This window comes from Mustela nivalis (assembly GCF_964662115.1).
Source record: "Mustela nivalis genome assembly, chromosome: 12".
Classification (NCBI taxonomy): Eukaryota; Metazoa; Chordata; class Mammalia; order Carnivora; family Mustelidae; genus Mustela; species Mustela nivalis.
Genome location: NC_139031.1, coordinates 36,726,951 through 36,748,544, shown reverse-complemented (window position 1 = coordinate 36,748,544; position 21,594 = coordinate 36,726,951). Strand labels below are relative to the sequence as shown.

At 36.4% G+C, this 21,594-nt stretch overlaps 1 protein-coding gene across 4 annotated transcripts in view; it reads right to left on the bottom strand.

The window, feature by feature from the left end:
* The window catches only part of IMMP2L (inner mitochondrial membrane peptidase subunit 2), an 861,434-nt gene that overhangs the window by 658,959 nt on the left and 180,881 nt on the right, over positions 1-21,594 (bottom strand). The gene's annotated exons all lie outside the window — the stretch shown is intronic.

Genomic DNA, 21,594 nt, shown 5'->3' with positions numbered 1-21,594 from the left:
AAAACATTAACTGAAATTAATATGCAAATTATGGTGCCTGTGTGAGATGCCATTTCATTAATTTCAATTCACTGACATAATTGTGTTCTCTGAATTTATGAGTCTTGCAAATGCACCTCATAGAAAATGCAATATTTAGTGAATATTTTTTACCAGCATAAAACCCAACAATAGCTTAGTCCACAAAAAAGAGGTAATCTGAGCTTTTCATCACAAAATAATGTATATGCATTGCTAAAGAGGTATATTCTTTGAGCTAATTGTGACAGCTTTTTAAAATAAGTATCTCTTTATTTTTAAACTAACATTTCTTAATGGTTAAAGTTTGGATTTTTAAAAATTCCAAATAAATTTAAAAATACATAAAAAGAAACCATTTAAAAATTTGTTATATTTAAATTATAAGTAATAATTGGTACATTTTGTTTCTATATTCTTGCCTGGAGATACATTTTTTTGAAAAATTACCAACGTAAAAGCAGGCACAATAAATATAATTTTGTATTCCATTCTTTTTTATTTACTATTAGTATTGAAGACATTTTATTATATCAGTAAAAAATTCCAAAATGAAATTTTAAATGAGCGAATACATATTGTGATACCCATAGGGGCCTACAAAATGTTAGCAGGTTAGCAAATAGTTGATAAAATTAATAAAATATTAATAGTTGATAAAATGAATAAAATTAATTTTAAAATGATAAAATTAATGTTTCCATTTTCTTGAAACCACAGAAAAAAATTTAATAAAGACAAGAGATTAGAATTAAAATCTCAAATCTCCATCTTACTCTTCAAAGTCTAATTCCCAAATTGTCAACATGTACTCTCCCCCTTGAACTCAAGTTTCAAGACAGTTCAATTTACAGTTGTTCCCTACAATACCTGATTCAGAAATTCTCTTAGCTGTTTTTATTCCATATTAAGATTCTTGCTTCACGAATCTTGAAGAGAAGAAGTCCAAGGATAAAGCACAAAGGCAGAGGAGAACAAAAGTGAAAGGGGGAGAAAAAGAAAGGAGCTGTGCAATATTGTTTCCTCCACTGTTAATCCCATTTGGATCAACAATGGAGGCAAAGAAGTAGCCACTTGTATGTAGCCACTATGATTTCTGCCACTTTGATTTTGTGGGAAATGCTCCCAACCTACCTTTAAAAAAGAGAGAGAGAGGTGCTATTTCCTAGGTGAGAGCCACTGCTTTTCATCACAGTCACAGGTATCAAACAGAAGGCACTAGATTTTATTCAAGAAGATGTATAAGAAAAAAAAAAAGTACAAGATACAACAACTCTTCGAACTTTGGTTTTGGTATCAGAAAAACACTATATAAAAAAGATATTTGGGGGATAATTGTGAACCAAATATTAGATGATATTACAAGATTAACTTCCTTTGGCACAAGGATGTAGTCATAGTTCTACAGAAGAGAATATTTTTCTTCTTTTTTATAAGTATGAACATTTTAAGTATTTGTCTTCAAATGTGTGATTCCAAATTGCTCTCTTGAAAACTAAAATTAGTTAGGTATGGCAACAATAGACATCTCCTAAACTCAAATCACAAAACATAACTAATACATGGGAAGGTTTAATTCAAGATACTAATTCTTAAAATTTATGTATGAGAAAATATGATCTGAATAGAATGACTCATTTAGCCTGCTTTATCTGACTTTTCACTCAACTTATAGTAAATCATAATGTAGCTTACATAAATGTGTCACTGTAAAGAAATTTTCTAGGACTGTGTAAGCATGCTCTCACCTTGCTATAGATAGTGATCACAACTGTTCCTATGAGGTATCGTAATCGTGAATTTATCCATCTACCTCATTACACCCCTGAAGCCTGAACTAAATCTTTCATGGCATCTGGTGTGAATAGACAAATACATGTATATATGAACAAATGACAGTTAAATAGAAGTGGGAGAATTAGACAAACCATAAGAGACTCTTAATGTCACAAAACAAACTGCTGGTTGCCAGGGGGAGGGAGGTGGAGAAGAGGGTGGTGGGGTTATGGACATTGGGGAGGGTATGTGCTATGGTGAGTGCTGTGAAGTGTGTAAACCTGGTGATTCACAAACCTGTACCCCTGGGGCTAATAATACATTATATGTTTATTAAAAAATTTAAAAATTACAAAAAAAGTGGGAGATTTAGCTCACCAATTGATTCTGAATTGAAAAGTATTTTGAACTATTTTCAGAGATAAATTAGAAGCCAGAAAGTAATCTTATGGCATCTTGATGACTTAAATGCTACCATCAAATCCTCTGGTTTATCCAAGATCAATGCAAAGGTAGAGTAAGAGAGCCATAGACTGCTTAAGGTCAGAAGTGAAAGCAGAAAAACATGGAGCATATGAGATGAGAAATTTTGAACTCCTCAGATATCTACCTATGAAAAAGCATCTAATTTCAACACGGAAGTGGGGGTTAAACAACATACATGATCACCTGTTTGGAGAGAGGAGGTAAATATAGTAATATATAATAATAGAAATAAGTACAGGAATAGGAGCCTTATGAAGCACAAGATCTGCTCCTATTTTTTTTTTCCATCTTTTCAGTGCTAAGCTGGAGAAGATAAAAGCTAACTGCAGTAGCCACTTCCTGACCTCTCAGTCTTAACAGAACTAATGAAAGTACAATGATTCAATCTTACTCAGAGAAACTTGTATGATTTTTAAAAACAGCACCATTGGAACAGCTCTCTCCGAGTACTCTCCTACAAGCTTTTCAAAGTTATTTTGAAAATTGTCAGTACGGCTGGGGTTCTTTTCAACTCTGCTGCAGGTTACAGAGAAATACTAAAGAAGCTCCAAGAGTTGATATAATTCAGGAAAAACAATTTAAACAATATGAGTGCAATTATGACATGTTACAGTGAAATCTGTGGCAGCTGGACTAGGAAATAGGAATGCATTTTCAGATGACTCCGTTTTCTCCAGTAGGAAAGTTACTATCCCTTCTTGGTCCTTCGTGGTACAAAAACTAATTCAGGGGCCACAGATTCTAAAAGTAGTACAAAGTTTGAAGAATACATAACATCAGTTATAAGGGAGATTTTACAAGCCCCAAAAGCAAGGGTTAGATTTAGTTATATAAATTAGAGGTGTGTTACATCTTAGAGTAGGTAACAGCTGGATACTCTGCAAAATAAATGTGCATGCCAATGGGTGGGATGTTCACAATGCTGAAGGGCAAGAGAGAAGTGGGAAGTGATGTGGATAATTACTTGTCATTAAACAGCAGAGTAATTGCTTCAGCAAATTCCCATGTAACTATTCCACATGAAACTTCAACATGCCCTTGGACTACTAAACATACGTAGTTGTCTCAAATAATCTTAGCAAAAAGACAGAAGTCAATGATGCATCACGCTGAAAAAGAAGATCATTGTTTTATTATTTAGCCTCACAAAACACACTCAGGACTCTAAATATTAATAATAGAAAGACAAAAACCAATTGGTTTTTACATTAGTTAAGACCTTGCTAAGACCTCAGAATCCATTTCTTCCTAACCTTCTCAGCCTATGTGTCTGATAAAGTTTGTGATGTATGAATTTAATTAGTTAAAATATCTTCTCATTATCATTTGGAAGGCATTCATGTATATTCAAGATTTAAATTTCATAATAAGCAAAGCTAAGAAACATTCAAATTGCTACAGGATTGGGGTGTTATCGGTGTATAGAGAAGATTCTGGGTCATCAAAGCAGTGGCAATGGTTTAAATCTCAAAGTCCCAACATATTCTGGGGCAAAAAAAAAAAAAAAAGAATAGGAAGAAGAAATAAAACTACACATGATTTCAACATAACCAGCAGACAAAAACCTCTAAAGTTCAACTTACTCTTAAGTACAACACTGAACATTAAATCACCGTAAGATCTCAGCGGTCTCCTGCCACCAAGCTTCATGGGTACTATGAGCAGTTCAGGAGGAATTACACTGCAAGTTAGAAAAGGGGAGCTAACAACAGGCCTAAGTGTACCTTAAAACCACTGCTAGAAACTGACCCCCCACATGAAAATACTGAAAAGTCAACACTTAGATAAGAGTACTGGTAAGAACGAGGACTTGCAAAGGTATTGGGGCCATGACAAGGCAACCCTAGAAAAATTTCATGTGGAACAAGAAGAGAGTTAAAACAGAAGGAAACGTTTCCTTGGCAAATTTACATAGAGAGATATAGAAGCAGGGGGACACTTCGAATCCCAGAAGACATAAGAAAATTTAAGAATCAAGAGCCATGCCATCCAGGAAAGAAAAAATATTTGTCTACAATGATAGAAGAGGGTGGCTCTTGAACTACGAACATCATAACTATCCCAAACCACTGAAAAGAAGTCAACAAAAAGCTACTGTCAAAGGAAAACTGAAAGTGAGAACCCAAACAATTCAGTTGCTGAAAATTCCACCCCCATCCACTGATTGCCAAAACAGATGGAAACTTTAATGTAATATTCACAGCTTAATTAAATACCCACAGACCCAGTTTTAGGTAGATGAGACAGCAATTAAAAACTCAGGAAAAAAATGCATGACAAGAATAAAGGAAGAAATAAAACAAGAGTTAGCTGAAGTCAGAAAAAGAAGGCAAAAAATACAAAATCATACCACAAAGGGAAACTAAATTGCAAGATGCTAATGGAAAAATAGGTGTGAATGAAAATTAAAAAAGGGATATTGGAAAAACAGCAAAAACAACCAAGTGAATAAAATGAAATAGAGAATAAAGTAAGAAGGATCAGAGAGAAAGTGACTAAAAGGAAAGAGAGGCAAAAGAAAATCCAAAGTATGTGTATAAACGAAGTTCCTAAATAAGACTTTTAAAAATGGAATTGCATTAATACCTGAAAACTCCAATTCAATAAAATTTTCAAAAATGAAAGACCTGAATCTACAAACTGAAGAGGTACCAGAAGGAAAGGACCTGCAATGATCTTCTTGGAGATAATCCCTGTAAAAGTAGCAGACATTAAAGATAAAGAAAAAATTCTCAGGGTCTCCAGGAAAAAATTTCAAGGAGTGTACTAAAGAAAAAGAATTAAACTGGCAACAGACTTAACAAAAACAAGATACAAAGTAACACACCACTGGAGCAGCATTTTCATAAAACTCCAGGAAACAAGTGCAATCTCAGGACTGATATCCAGCCAAGCTGACTTTGAGTATCAAAGCTACTGAAAAATACTTTTAAACATATAATAGCTCAAAAAACTCTGTGTCCATGAGTCCTTGAAGAATATACTAGAAGATGAACTTAATCCAACTAAGCAGTGATTGTGAAAGTTAAGCAAAAAACTAATAAGTATACATTTATATCTTCACTTATAGCTATAAAATACAAAGACAACTAAGCATGGGAAAATAATATTATGCTATATTTGATATATTATGATCTGAATGTTCTCACAAAGTATAAATAATGCTTAAAAAAAAACACTGAAATAAGAAATGAGAGGAAAACAAAGTGGAATACACTTGTTGTACAGGCAACAGTAAGTACATTAGTAAATATTACCAAACCATACATTCAATGCATAAACCTTCCAACTGGGAATAAAGGCACTAACAAAGGCACAAGTTCAATGTGACCACTAAAACAAAAATAAAATTTTGCTAGAAAACAAAACAAGGGTCACCTGGGTGGCTCAGTGGGTTAAAGCCTCTGCCTTCGGCTCAGGTCATGGTCCCAGGGTCCTGGGATCAAGCCCCACATCAGGCTCTCTGCTCAGCAGGGAGCCTGCTTCCTCCTCTCTCTCTCTCTCTCTCTCTGCCTACCTGTGATCTCTTTCTGTCAAACAAATAAATAAAAAAATCTTTAAAAACAAAACAAAACAAAAAAAGAAAGAAAGAAAAGAAAAGAAAAAAAAACCCTCACAAAAATATACAATAACAAGTATAACATATATAATGAAATAACATGACAGAATTAAGACCAAACACAGCAGTCTTTTCAATAATTCTGAATGTACTTAATGCATTTTAAGGAAAAGATGTTTTAGTCTGGCTCATAAAGCAGAACCTAACTATACACTGTATATAAGGTAGAGCCTTAAAAGAAAATGAGTCAGTAAGCCCAAATATAAAGGGATAAGCAAAAATACATCAGTAAAATTAAAACAATAGGTGAATGAAAAGTCACATTGACAGCAAACAAATAAAATGCAAAACAGAAACCATTAAATGTAAAAAAAGAGGGGTACTTTTTAATGTTAAAAGCCAAAAATACAATAAATATCTAATAAATATAAATATCTATGTAGCAAATAACACAGCATCCCTCTTTGTATTCCCACCCAGGGACACCTGTGTGACTCAGTTGGTTAAGCGTCTGACTCTTGATCTCAGCTTGAGTCTTGATCTCAGGGTTGTGATTTCAAGCCCTGCTGCATTGAGAACCACACTGGGCATAGAGCCTACTAAAAACAAAACAAAACAAAACAAAAGCCTCAGAGGAGACAAAGACAAAGCAAAACTAGTCATAGGAGTCTTTCACGTACCATTCAGTACAAGATAGACAACATGGACTAAAACTGCAAAGATTCTTTCAACCCTAAACATGTAATTAATAATGATGATTTCAGGGGTATATATTAAATTTCACATACTGAGAACAGAAAGTTAACCTTGCTCTCAAATACATTTGGAACCCCACAAAAATTAATCCTATTTTAGGTCACAAGGAAGAGATCAGTAAGTTCCACAAAAGAGGAGTATTAGAAAACAACACTTTCTGATCTCAATGAAATAAAACTAGAAATTATTTAAGGAATTTTATAAAAGGCCCTTTTACCTGGATTACAAAAAAAAAAAAGAAACAAACTTTTTTTTTTTTTTTAAAGCAACTCTTGGGTGAGAAGGTGAATATAAGCTGAAATAATAATGTCTTTTAAAAATATAAATGAAATTACAACACATGGAAATGTTTTGAAAACACAAATCAGAGTAAAACTCATAGCCTTCAACATTTCTATCAATGAAATTGAAAGAATAAAAGTATATGAATCATCATCTAAGCCAAGTAGTGACAGCTCTAGGCCCTCACACACTTCCCATGTCTTTCTTCTCCTGTCCCAGCTCTGAACCAGTCAGAAAAGGTGCTTCACTTTTCAGGACTCATATACACCCTGACAGTCCAGGCTGATATCCCCAGCCAGAGACTGGTAATGAAAATCATGTCTTCTGGGGCGCCTGGGTGGCTCAGTGGGTTAAGCCTCTGCCTTCGGCTCAGGTCATGATCTCAGGGTGCTGAAATTAAGCCCCGGATGGGGCTCTATGCTCAACGGGGACTCTACTTCCCTCTCTCTCTCTGCCTGCCTCTCTGCCTACTTTATCTCTCTCTTTCTCTGTCAAATAAATAAATAAAATCTTTTTTTTAAAAAATCATGTCTTCCAAGTGCATTTTCTGTGCAAAATAACATATTCAAAGATGCTGAAGTTTCGGGTATGCACAACCTTTTGAGGGGTGTGGGGAGCATTGTTCTGCCAATTTCAGTAAAATATACATTCTGGGTTATCCAGCAATTACACACATAAACACAACTTATACGCCTTCAAACCCGAGATGAGAGAGAAAACAAATTCACAGATATATACATACATATATATGTATGCATGTAGGTATGTAGATAAAAATTAAAGTCCCAGCTCACAAGCGTGTTCAAAATAAAAACTAAGTTGTATAACACGGTGTTTCAGACCTGCATGACTCCAGAAATAACAGTATCCAGGTACGCCGCAAGTTCTCTCTGCTTCCTTTTGCTTAGCCCTGACAGTGCACAGCAGCTGCTGGGAATGGAACTCCCTGCACATACGCGGCACCCACTATCCCAGCATCCAGGATCCCAAGACTATACAAAATGTACCTTCCTTTTTCATCTCTCACTTTTCCTGTCTTTATGCCATATCACGTCATTTTTATTTATTCCATCTCCCTCCCTTTTTCTATTGTATCTCATGCCACAGAAGGTCAGAAAGAAAAGGCAGGTCGATTTTAGGTAAAACTGGTCAGGTAACAAGAGAAACCAAAATTTTGAGACACCCCTATTCCTTCTCCAGTCACATCATTCTTGTGTTATTAATCATCCTGTTGAGAGCTCTGACAAGCAGCTTTCCTTGGCCTTTGGCCCTAAGGCAAGAACAAGTAACAGGCCAAGTCCCATGAGCTCAGCAGAGATTCACACTTCCTGATGCTCTCCTGGAATTTAAGCTTAACACGGGCACAGGCAGCCAGGGAGATAGGAATGGGACTCCGACAGATGACATAGAGACTAGAGCTTTATCTTAGCCTCCTTCAACCTTTCCTCTTAATGGATAACTAAGATATTTAAAACTATATTTGATGAAATGATGCCTATCTTTAGTAAGATCAATGAGGATAATTGGCTAGAAGCCTGTAGCATATAAGCTTATAGCATAGGCTATAAGCCTGAAGAGCTCTAAAAACTCAACTATACACATGAAATGTAAAATGTCTACAAAGTGGAAATATAACAAAGCCAAAGGGCAAATGAATGAGAAGAAAACATTTATAGCACATGTAACAGATGAAAGATTAGTATTCATTATATAGAAAAACTCAAAATTAAAAAAAAAGAAAAACTCAAAATAAGGATAAGTAGTTACCATGATTCACTTAACAGAAGAAATAAAAATAAACAAGATGTTGAAGAGATGTCCAACATCACTAATAAATTAAGAAGTGAAAATAATCTTTCCATAAAATTACAAATTTAATAACTTCATAACATCCCTGTGTTACAGAGAATGTGGGGAAACTGTCATTAATTCGCTTACAATATTGGTGGGAATGCAAAATGGTACAACTTTATTGGAGAGCGACATTGTCAGGACCTAACAAAATTTAAAATCTGCATACCATATTATTTCCATTTCTCATCATCTGACTGGGGATGCACATAATTACAAAGAGATACAATTTTAACTGTGAATTTTTTAAAATAAAAAGGTGCATAATGATATGAACATTTATACAAAAATAAAGGTCTGGAAGGATGCTGTGGATGGCTACAAAAGTAAAGAGTTACTGACACTATTTTTTTTTGCTTTTTTTAATAATTTTTTAATTTTTTTATAAACATATACTGTTATTATTAGCCCCAGGGGTACAGGTCTGTGAATCGCCAGGTTTACACATTTTTTTTAAAGATTTTATTTATGTATTTGACAGATAGAGATCATAAGTAGGCAGAGAGGCAGGCAGAGAGAGAGAGAGGGGGAAGCCGACTCCCTGCTGAGCAGAGAGCCTGATGCGGGGCTCGATCCCAAGACCCTGAGATCATGACCTGAGCCAAAGGCAGAGGCTTTAACCCACTGAGCCACCCAGGCATCCCAGGTACCTACACATTTAAACTCAATATGGTCTTACCTAATTTTGAGTTTTTCTGCCAAGAATGTTTTCATATATTCTTATATAATCTTAACTTAATAAGTTCTTTTTAAAGTGAATGGGGGGCTTTAAAAAAATGAAGATCATATGGGTTTAAGGCATTTTAGATACTTTTAGTCATGATGGCACTTCTCAATCTATCCTTAATTCTCAACAATATTTTTATGCTTTTCTATTTTTATCTATTTTTGATTTTGGTATAGATTCCTCAATCATGTCTTCCAGTTCAAAAATTCTAACAGTTTATTTTCTAGAGTTTATCCTGTCTATAGATATGTTTTACTGTCAGTCACAATGTTTTTCAATGCTACAATTTCTTTTTTTTTTTAGATTTTATTTATTTATTTAAGAAAGGGAGAAAGAGAGAGGGAAAGCGAGATGAACCAAAGGCAGACACTTAACTGACTGAGCCCCCCAGGCGGTCCTCAATTCTACAGTTTTTAATTAGTTCCTTTTTACATTTATACATTCATATTTGGCTCTGCCTATTTTGTTGTTATAAAATTTCTTGCTCTAATTCACTGTAAGTAATTTCTTCACTTATCTCCATAAAAAAAAAAAATCAAGCACACTTATTTTAAACTCTTTATCAGACCCTTCCATTAAACTAATTTTATGTAAAAAGCAAATTTATGTTCCCATTATTAATCAGATTGTCTTTCTCAAAAGCAGACTTTCTGTTTTTTTATGTTATTTACAGTGGGTAAGGTAAAATGGTCCAATAGAAAATAGCCCCTATAAGGTAGAACAAATAATTGAGAGTGGTACCAAAAACAGATGAGCACACATCATATATATTTAATCTCAGTTGTTCAAATTGTGTTTAAACTCCATCTTTAAATTTTAATCAAGTTGTTTAAAAGCAAGCCTACATTATTATTCTTTAAATTTGAATTTTTAGCCTTCAGAAATGCTGCAGTACTTTCTTGGCTCACTAACATTTTTATATTAGGATTAAATTCTAACTAATACAATGAGGATCAGCAGTTATGAGTTAAGTGGAAGTATCATAGTTTTTTTTAAAAGCAAGGAATCATAAAAAGTAATACAGTATATTAAAAAGTTTACTTCAACTTAGAAACATAAATAAATCCTGAGTTGCCAGTCTTTTGAAGTTATTTGAAGATACAAAACAATTATTTAGGAAGAGCCAATACTAGTAATTAGTGTAATCATCCCTTACCAATTGGTTTTTTCTATTTCCCATGGCTCCTTGCACATACTTTGTAATCAAAGTATTAAATAAATTATTTGGATGGATGGGCAGATGAACAAACAGATAAATGGAAATGAATCAACCATTTAGCTCAAAGAACGAAGTCCACATAAGACCTAGAGTGTCTTGGTTACACAAAGTGCCATACATCTAGGGGTAGATATTCTTTTTTTTTTTAAGATTTTATTTATTTATTTATTTATTTGACAGACACAGATCACAAGTAGGCAGAGGGGCAGACAGCGAGAGAGGGAGGGAAGCAGGCACCCTGCTGAGCAGAGAGCCTAATGTGGGGCTCGATCCCCGGACCCCCAGGACCCCGGGATCGAGACCTGAGCCAAAGGCAGAGGCTTTAACCCACTGAGGCACCCAAGCACCCCTAGGGGTAGATTTTCATTCTTTTTTAACATCAATCAGCAAGAGTAGAAACCGCAACACCATCAGCAAACTTTCACTACAAGCCTTCTCTGGGAAGGACTCTGAGTTTCGTCAGACACACCAAAGAATTAAAAAGACCACCTCTACACATAATCCAGGTGTAGTCTTAAAACACACATCATAGGACACATTATAATCTGAGGCAAGAAGGTGAGACAGAGGAAGAAGACAAGAAGCACAGTGCAAGCATTTCATGGAGGAGGGGAGGCCTTATGGTGGAGAAGGGAAGGTTATGCTGTCCGGTGCACACTGGCAGAGATGATGGCCATGGGCAATGACGAGGTCTACGTAGAAGAGAGAGCATGGGGGGAAGATGGGCAGAAACTGTGGGTGAGAAAAGAACAGACACAAACTGTGGAGGGAAACAAAGTCTACTTTCTTCTTAGCACGTCCTTGTTTTGCTATGACTGTAAATATTTAAGATAAAAATCTAAGACTATAGATCAAGTGCCTATCCTTGTCATTCTAGCTACAGCGAAGGGTTTTCAGTCATAAAAAGGGACGAGGTATTCTGAGCAATCAACTTTGGTAAAGCAATTAACAGAACAGGAATCAAACAATCGGGATATAATAGCTAAACTTAATGTTAAACTTGACTAACATAACTTCAACTGTCTTCAATAACTTAGAAGCCATTTAAGACCTTATAGTACCCATGAAGGAAAAAAAAATTTGCTGATATTTATTGACCACCACTGTATGCCAAGGATTGTAGTGTATGCTCCCGGTTATCACTTCATGTATTCATGTATTTTACTACATAAACTTGTGAAGTATTATTACTGTTGTTTTGCGGATTAAAAAAATCCAGGTGTCTAATACTCATTCATGAGAGAATTAGCAATATGTCTGATTCCACAGTCTTATCCCTTCACCATAATATTGTATGTGTGTATTTTAAAAATATTTATAGTTGGCAAAGAGCTTTCCTAAAAATAAATCAGTCAATATGACTATTTACCTTGAGTCTCAAAAATGTTGTTCCATAAGTCACTGACTACTTCTTCTTCTTTTTTTTTAATCATAGTACACTACAGGTGAGTTCCTTTGGATTTTATTTGTATAAACGATTCTTCCTTCAAACTAAATTACTTTAAAAACACTTACCACAAAGGAAATTGCTAACAAAATCATTATCTACCTCTGTACAAACTAATGTTATTATCTCCAGGAAACAGAAGCAACTGAATTATATTATAGAAATATTAGTTTAAAAGGTCACTGGATGTCAGAATGTATCATTTTACAGAAGTCTCAGGAGACACCATTCATCAGAAATTATAATGCCTACAACACCAAGTTCAATGCCATGATTTAGCAAATCTCTCTCTTTCTTGGTTCATTTAGCACCAGTTATGAAGCTCTGGAAAGGGGAGGATAGTTATTTTCTCCGAAATATTTCCTTCCACTTGCAAGGAAGAAAGGAAACCAGAGAGGCCATTCCAAGAAATGCTTTGTTAAAAATACATCTAATGCCATACATTAATATCACCCAAAAATTAGCTCTAGAAGGGCTCAGCTTAGGCCCACACTCCATTAACAAGTAAGGAAAATAAGACTCACTGAAATAAAAGGTTTACCCAAAGGTACAGAAATACTGATTGAAAAAACCAAAAGTCAAGAGTGGTGATCAAATTACACCACTGCTCTCAGCTAAATTAAAGTAAAATTGACCATGAAATAAACAAAGAAAGGAAGTGATGCTTTCATCCCCCAATCTCACTTAAAACCTTCAGCTCAAGTTTTTCTTCTGAACCTGCTCTTGCATTAGTAAAGGAATTTGGTGAAAACTGAGCAATTAACCTCTTCAGTACATCAAAATACCTTCCAAACACTGTGCTCAGTGTAGTACCTGATGCTTAAATAGCCTTCTGAAACCATATTAAGTACAATGCTTATGTTTTAAAACACATGGTGAAATGCATATACGCCCTAGGTGCTAATTTGGGATTATTAGGCAATGATCATTGACAAAGAGGTATCAATCCTATGTTGACTAACACTGCTCTTCAGTATATAAAATTCTGTAGACACTGTCCATTGTTTGTAACATGTTACACATAACCAAGAAGCCTTAGTTATAGGAGAGAAAAAGAAAAAAAAATTTGAATGTCAAATGAACGAAACTCTTTAAATTTCTTCATGCCTTCAAGTCTATGAGTCACTCACTTTTTATAGTGTACAAAGAATAAGAAAAATCATCACTATTGGACATCAAGGACATCCTTAGTAATTTAAAATGTTCCCTGAGCATTCATTTTTTAAAGTGCTGTTACAGAGATATCTTTGTACTTCAAGATGACTGCTTCAGGACAATATACTTACCTGCTCTACTTTTTCCCATGATGAAATGGAAAAGTTGGGACAAAAAGAGAAGTACAGAAGACATCACTCCAGTTGGTTTTTGTTTTTGTTTTTGTTTTAAAGATTTTATTTATCCATTTGTCAGAGAGAGAGAGCACAAGGTAGAACACAAGCAGGGGAAGGGGCAGAGGGAGAAGACGACTCCCTGCCAACCAAGGAGCCCAATGTGGGACTCGATCCCAGGACCGTGGAATCATGACCTGAGCCAAAGGCAGCTGCTTAACCAACTGAGCCACCCAGGCATCCCCCTCCAGTTGTTTTTAAAAATAAATTAATTATAGGGCGCCTGGGTGGCTCAGTCAGGGAAGTGTCTGACTTTGGCTCGGGTCATGATCCTGGAGTACCAGGATCAAGTCCCATATTGGGCTCCCTGCTCAGCAGGGAGTCCTGCTTCTCCCTCTGCCCTTTATCCTACTCTCTCATACTCTCTCTCTCTCAAATAAATAAAATTTTTTAAAAAATTAATTAATTATATACATTTAGATGTCTCAAAATTTTAAATGGTTCATGGTTTTAGCCATATGACCCATTTTTTCATCAAAACACATCCTTGGTGTTCACCATATTCTAAAATATGAATATAATACAAACACTCTAGAAAAATCCTTAGTTTCATCTCCTTGAGCTGAACATATACACACCCTCTCTCCCCACAATTCCACTCCTAGGTCGATATCCAAGAGAAATTCAGACATGTACAGAAAAATTTAAACAGCATCTATAGCAGCAAAAACAAAACAAAACAAACAAAAAAAAACAACCAAAAACAATAAACAAACAAACAAAAAAACCTAACAACCCAAATGTCTACTGATGCAGAATGAAATATAAATTTTGGAATCATCTTACTTCAGAGTAATAAAACTGAACTTCTGCTGTACACACACGGAATGAAACTTATCCACAGAATGTTGAGTGAAAGGAGTCAGACAGAAATAGTATATACTATATAATTCAACTTACACACACTTCTGGAAACAAGCAGAGCTAATTTATGGAAATAAAAATCATCTGGGTGAGGCAGTGATACAGAAGGAGCATTGAGGGCGATAGAGTCCCTAAGTGTGTATTACATTTGTTCTCAGAGTACATCCTGGGGTAAGGACTTCATCCCAGCAATAGTAGCCAGAATTACCAGACTCTAGGAAGGACTTTTCTCCTAACCAGCCATGTGATCTTCAATATAATTTAACCTTTCAGTGGCAAGTCTAATAGTCAATAAACCTCACTGAGATCATGAAGATTTTTTAAAGAAGACTTTAAATCATTTTTATTCATTTAACAAATACTCACTGTGAGCCTACTATGTATAAAACACTGTTCTAGGCACCTGTCACTTATATTCTGGTGGAGAGAAATGGAAAATATGCAGCAAACACAATAAATGAATGAATCATAATGTAAACTGCAATCAGAGTTTGGGGAAAAAAATGTGTAAGTATACACCAAATGAGACTTTCAATCCAGTCTGAACACTTCTGAGCACATATAAACACAGAAGGGAAAATAGCTTTAAATAACCATTTCATTATACTCTGAAGTAAATCCTTTCCTGGGGTTAACACTCCAGCATAAATCTTCATGAATAAGTCTTGATAACATACGAAATATTTAAACATATCCTTGAAACCACAGAGGATAGAGCTGGAACCAAAAAGGCAGATTTTTCAAAGAGCTTCAAATAATCAAAACATTTCAAAAGATGGGGTGACAGAGAAACTTGATACTGGATTGTAGAGAAATAAATTGTGTCTGGGAGGGAGGTTAGATTTGACCTACAAGACCCTTCTGGGATTTAATTTTAAGAACAGGAGTTAGCAACTAGGAGTTTTGAAAATAAATTAAAATATTGTTTGCTTTTAAAATATTTACTGCACATATACACTAATTAAATGACAAATGCCCTATACAATCTTACGTTCATAAGTTATTTAAACTATGCAGTATTATCTTGTAGACCTTAAAAATGCTTAAAAAAGCAACAAAATTTTATATCCCTCTTCTACTTTTTCTTCTTGAATACTATGTCTAAAATAATTTTAAATATGTTAATTTTTACTGGAATTTTGGATAGGTTAAAAAGAATGTGTCAGTAAATACACCCTTTTTAATAGAAAAAGATAAAAATCTCTAAAAAGTTACAGGGTCTATTTTTAATTTATTTTAAAATCCTTCTAGCATAAAAGATGTGCAAAAAAGAGTCAACTTTCAAAAAAAACTTATGTATATACTAAAATCAGATTGCTTAAACATTAATTAATCATAAGTGAGGCCCTGCTTATACTATACCATAATGGTTTTAAATCATCTTTCATAGTTTGAACACAACCAAACTAAAAATCCTTATAACTGCCTGTTGTATATACAAGACATTTGTAGGATATTATCAAATATTTATTTGTACTCCCATACAACCCATTTTCCATATTATAGTTACAATGGTCTTTCTAAAAGGATGATCGTGCGAAGCCATGCCCCTTCTTAAGATGGCTTCCCTTCTATCACAGGATCACAGGCAAATTCCTTAAAGTAACTTCTGAGGTAGCATGCCCTGCTTACCTATGCAGACTTATCTCTCCCTACTCCATCTGAATTTAAATTTTCAACCACAGGCTCTAATTTCAAATTCTCCGAGCTTTGTGGATTCCTCGATTGAAATATGAGCTGTCGCTTCCATCCAGAATATGATTTCCTGATCTTCCTTCCTAACTTCTCCTCAGCTTTCAATGTTCAGCTAAGATGAGATATGACCTTCACTGAAAAGATTCTCCTGGTCTCCTTCATACCCAGTGCTTCTTTCCTACCACAGTCTCATACTGGGCTATATTGCTTAATGGCCTACCTTCCTCACCGTCAGCAAGACAAGGGACCATTTATTTCCCTTTGTCACTACTCTTACCCAGTAATACTTAAAGAATTCACTATCACTTGGATAACTGAGGGACTGATAGGAATGTCAGCCCTCAATATAAGTGATGTAAATGCTGGGTCCTTGGGACACAACACAAAATAAGAATATATTCCCCACACAAATAATTTCATAGTATAGGTGTTTGCCAAAAAATGAAAAATGAGAATAGAGAAAGAGGTGACCTTGGGGAAATTACTTGACCTCTTCAAGTTTTATCTTCCTCTTCTATTAATTGGGGCACTTCACCATCTCCCTACATAGGGCGAACATTCACTCATGGATCAAACCAGAAAACCAGTCACCACACCTGTTTCCTCTCTCTCCCTCTCCTACCATAGCCAATCCAACTAAAATGTTTGTGTATCTACCTCTGAAGAGGTATTTCAATCCATCCATTTCTCTCCATTTTTTCCTATCCCTACAGTAATCCAGTTTCTCTCCTAGATTTTTAAGTGTATTATTTCCATTCTTACCTCATCCAATTTATTTATCATAGTCAGAGAATCTTTATCAAACTAGAAATTGAACATCACTCTACTTAAGATCTCCAACAAAGACTTCTTCTGCTCTATTAAATGATATGGCCCTTAACAGCCTCTCCAAATTCATCTCATCCAACTTTGCCGGAAAACAGCTCCAGCCATATTGGCCTCCTTCCAGATCTTGCCACATGCCAAGCTTTTTAGTGCCTCAGAGTCTTGGCACGTGCTTTTCACTCTGCCTAGCACACACGTTTTACCTCTTTTTTTTTTTTTTTTTTTTTTGGTAGGACTGGTTCCTGCCTTCGGTTTCAGTGTTATATTTCTTTAAAAAAAAAAAAAAGATTTCATATTTACTTGATAGAGAGAGACTGAGAGAACACACAAGCAAGGAGAGTGGCAGGCAGAGGGAGAGAGAGAAGCAGGCTCCCCGCTGAGCAGGGAGCCCCACACAGGGCTCATTCCCAGGATGCTGGGATCCTGACCTGAGCAGAAGGCAGATGCTTAATCAACTGAGCTACCCAAGTGCCCCTCGGTGTTATATTTCTTATGAAGGACTTTCCCTCCTGTCCACCATATCTCAACTGTTGTCTCAGTTCACATTCCTATTATTCTCTACCACCACACACAGATCTTTCCTTCCTTCTCTACCTTTAGGAATATTCCTAATGTGTAGAGTCATGCCTGGGTACACAGCGGACAAACTGAACTTCCTTCTGGAAGGCAGAAGAAAAGAAGGGAACCTGGACATGGGCAGAACATGTGCAGTCTATTTCGATGTGAACACAGGTCTCCTATTTTCTCTAAATTTCACCTTCAACAGTCTAACATCTATCCCTAGAACTGGATCAATGCCTCCTGTTTCAAAGTCTACTGTTACTACATACATTATCTAAAATAAGGCATAGGATAATATAATTGAGTTAATAAAAGCAGATAGCTGTTACCTTGGAAAATGAGTAGGACCATGGAGGAAACAGAAAATAAAATGCTTCGGAGAGTAAGTCAGGAAGTTCTAAAATGAAGTGCCACGTAAGAGTGACAGTATAGGAAAAGTCACCTGATGAGGTTTTGGAAGAGAAAATGAAGTAAAACAACATATGAGTCCCAGAAACCCAGGACTATGAATATGAGTAAATGTGAGGGAGACAGAACTAGCAGTAAATATAAACCCTGATTATTCCACAGTTCATGTTTCCTCCTAGAATCTTCCTTGCACAGAAATACTTAGTATGAAAATTAGAAATTTCATACAGGATCTCACAGAATGTAATCCAGATTTTATGAGTCAATCAATTCCTTTATAACTCCTGGACAAGTCTAGTGTCACTGAATGTATAATATTACTAATTTGAGGTCAGGTGAAAATGTCAAGTAGATGTAGCTTAGAGCAAACTGTTTTAGTTGTGCTTCAGCACAGCTCGCCGCACACAGATTCCGTTTATGTTGGTCACTTGAGGCACGATTTGCTACCCACCACTCTGCCACAAGCAGCTGTTTGCAATAATCCCCACGTTGCAGACAACATTAGACTGTCTCCGGGGGTTTACAGGATGTTGATTCCTAAAGGCCAGATTTAACACTTTGGGGAACTATAAAAGAACGTCAAACAACTACAGAAGGAGAAACAAGGCACGGTGTTTGATTATTTGAGGGCTGCAACTTATTACCGGGATTGGTTACCACAGAAACTATGATCTGTAAATGGCCTGGGTGGAATAGGCTGGAAATATTCTATACACAAACAGAGTGACTCATCGAACATCAGGGAGGGGTGGCACCAGGCGATGAACACGCAGCAGTTCCGAACCTCGAGTCAAAGCACTGACGTACCATCTGACATCTGCGGCCTCCGCTGGACTGCCTGCTACACCAGGCGGGTCATCTTGAAGTAGTTCTATTACAGAGTTCTCTACACCATGTAAAAAATCTACCTCAACTCTTGAATTTATGCCCATTAGGTTATGACCCCTAGAACCAACAGAATAAATCAAATTAATCTTCCATAGCCCCACAAATATTTGGAGACAACTATTATATGCCCTCGTGCCTCATTTTCATTGTCTTTGGAATATACCACTGTAGGATATTCAATTGTGATATTTATTGTAAAACATAGTGCTGAGTCCCTTCAATTACCAAACTAGTTTCTTCTAAATTTTTTGCAATTGCTCTAGTTCAAGAATCAAAGCCAAATGTACGAACCTACCAATAAGAACCAATAATTGTACTAAGTGTTTTGCATGTCTCAGTTCACTAAATCCTAATAAGGATGGAATTATAATCGCCATCATATAATGAACATGCTGAGGATTACAGAAATAGAGGAAGTTCAGGAGCTGAACCCATGCCTGACTCCAAAGCCTAGCCCCTGTCCTGGACTACCTCGGGGCAGAGTAGGAAACGGGTAAGAGAACCTTTTGAACATCTGTTAAGCCCTGATTCTGTTATTTAATATATAAACTGACCCACACATTCGAGCCCCTACGTGATCAACGAACCAACTACATTTTTCTCCCACTAATTGGGAAAAAAGATCTAAATTAGGCAAGGAGGAAGATGGAGCATTCCAAGTGCTCCAGAAAGAAGTCTGAATGTACCACAGAGTTTTGAGGCCATTGAGTATTTTAAGCATTAGAATTATACGTTTACTAAAATTATTTTAAAAGATTGCTCTGAAAGTAGATAGTGAGAGATAAAATGAAAGCCACAGGAGGGCCTGAGAGCAGTAAGAAAGCTCTCACAATAGTTCAAGTGAACTCCGGAGAAGCGTCTGACTCCATCAGTGGTGTGGTGATGGAACAAAGTACGTGGATTCAAGAGATTTAAAAGCAGCAGTGACAGTACTCGGTGACGGTTTAGACTGTAAACTGTGGGCTCCGGTCCGACGCCAGGGTTTGAATTACAGCCGCACCCCTTCAACTGGTGTGACTGAAGCCAGGCTTCGGTGCTGGCCACGGTAAAATTGGACCAAGAGTACCTAATTTGAGGAAATGCTGGTGACTCGAACTGTGACGGCAGACACAGAGCCTTCAGAGAAGTCCCCCATCGCGTCAGAAATGCTCACTGAGTATTAGTGGTGATGATGGAGAAGAAGTGAGAGGGGGGAGGAAAGGAAAGAAGGGAGTCATGGGTGGCTCCAAGGTCTCCACTCAGTGGCTGGGTGAATTCAGAGCGGGAACAGGGCAGGCTCGAGGAGGTAGACCGTGAACTCAGAAGGACGAGGAGGAGCCTGAGATGTCTGACTGAGGTTATCCAGGCAGCAATGAGTTGAAGAGTAGGAAGTAAATGCCCCCCTGAAGTAAGTTCCTCCTAAAGAAACATGGCCGTGAAGGGAAGTAAACAGCACGGAAGAGCCAGGGAAGGAAAGTGGCTTATTTTGATGGATGACACAAGTATTTTACAGTTTGGAAGAGAAGCGCCTGGAGACAGGGAGAGATTGAAAGTATCAGTGATTAAGGGCTTAAGGGGGTGGGACGGTTTCAGAGCAGTGGAAGGGAAATGGGCACCTGGGATAAGCCCGGAATAGGAGTCAAAGATCCTCCTAGAAAAGCAGGAAAGCGGCAAAAGCAAAAGCATGGATAGGTTTATGGCAGGAAAGTGAGGGAGTTTCTCTACAATGTTCATATTTCTTAATAACCTGAGATCCAAGGGGGTTGAGGGAGGCTGGGGAGGAAGGAGACGCACTGGAGTATGGAGTCCAAGTTTGGGGTACTAACCGGAGGGTGAGCATGACAAAGGAAAGTCACCCCTGCCTTTCAGAGCCCAGTAGTCCTCTGTGGAATTTTTCCTAACTCTTCTCTCATAAGTTCAACTTTTATCTCTCCTACAACATTGGGTTAAAAATTCAATTAAAGCATTTATTTTGATGAAATATCTGTATGCTTATCGTCCCCACGACATCAGTTTCAGTTCAATGCCAAATTTCTCTAAAACACAGAAGATGGTCCGTTCCTTCTCAGAAGCAGCAAACCAGTTACCCAGTCATCTGGCTGGACTTACTGCCATCCACTTCCTCATTTTAGTGTGTTAGAAAAAAAACGATGTCATTTTAAATCTATGTAAAAGAGAGAAAATTTGTAAAAATTTTCCTAATATCAAACAGTGTTTAGGGATCTACCCTATGAGTAAGGTCATTTTCTCTATAGTTTTTTAAATTAATATCATATCCAAATGGGATTACTAGTCTCATTAATAGAACCAGAATTGTGAGTTTCTTTAGAAACTGTTAAGATAGCCTTAAACTATGCCACATAGGCCCTAGATGTTCTTGGAGAAAATGAACCTTTGCCATTCCTTACAAGCTGAGGCTGCCATGCAAAAGCTAGGATATCTGAAAGCAAGGAATATTTCTTCTTCTGTCTTTATGTGTACATATCATAGACTCCTAATGATCTCCCTAGAATAATTTTAAACTAGCAAAGAAATCTTTTCTTCATCAAAAATCCTTTCAAGTATTCATTTTCTTCCCGAGGAGACTGAGTTCTGTGTGTACTAGTTAATACTTTATAAGTTTGGGCTTGCATGTAGAACACAGAGGCTCTTTTATTTCCAGATATAGTTTTCCTGCAATTTGAGTAGTGTACCATAAGGAAAAGGATGATTTTTGAGCTACAAACACATTATCAAAACAGAGGAGCCTCCCAGAGTCCTAATTACCAGGAGCAGAACATAGAACTATTATCTCAATTCTGTTTTTCTCTAAAATTTGAGGGAGAGGGGAATTAAAGATTAATTGTTAATATTAACAGCAATAAA